General features: G+C 29.8%; 1 protein-coding gene across 1 annotated transcript in view; it reads right to left on the bottom strand.

Annotated features, from left to right (window-relative positions):
• The window catches only part of KIF14 (kinesin family member 14), a 67,134-nt gene that overhangs the window by 56,789 nt on the left and 9,727 nt on the right, over positions 1-618 (bottom strand). The gene's annotated exons all lie outside the window — the stretch shown is intronic.

The raw sequence follows: 618 nt of genomic DNA, 5'->3' as shown, positions 1-618 counted from the left end.
AGGAACATTTATAAGATTACAAATACTCAGTTATTTTTAAAATCATCCTTTCTTTCATTTATGATAATTTATAAAGCAAAAAATTCAAGTGTACTAAAAAGAATACATTGATAAATGGCTGGATTATAGTAAAATAAAAGAAACAACTTTAAGAAAATTAAAATCCATAACTACTCAGTTATAATAAGGAAACAACAATAAACAAAGGAAAAGCTTAATGTACAAACATGTTGCTTACCCCAGCATTATGACAACAAAACAATATAAATGTCCAGCAGTGGAGAAAATTATTTTGCAAAAAATTTTAATAAGATGAAATTCTCCAGATGTTGTGAACTTCAGTGGGATTATAAAACAACTGAAAGATTATACACCAAATTTTAGGGGTGTTTCTCTGAATAGCAGAATTTCTATTGGCTGAATTTTTTTTTTTATTTTTTTTTTTTCCGGTCAGGGCTAGGTTTGATTGAACCCACCACCTCCAGCATATGGGGCTGACGTGCAACTCCTTTGAGCCACAGGTGCAGCCCTTTTTAAAAAATCTTTTACTTTCTGATGTTTTTCTGATACTCTCTAATTATTTCTTTTATTTTTTTGAGATAAATTCTCCCCCTGTCA

This window comes from Otolemur garnettii, unplaced genomic scaffold (assembly GCF_000181295.1).
Source record: "Otolemur garnettii isolate 467f Iridium unplaced genomic scaffold, OtoGar3 scaffold00055, whole genome shotgun sequence".
In the NCBI taxonomy this organism is placed as follows: Eukaryota; Metazoa; Chordata; class Mammalia; order Primates; family Galagidae; genus Otolemur; species Otolemur garnettii.
The sequence above is the reverse complement of the archived record's forward strand: the minus strand, read 5'-3'. Positions and strand labels throughout refer to the sequence as shown.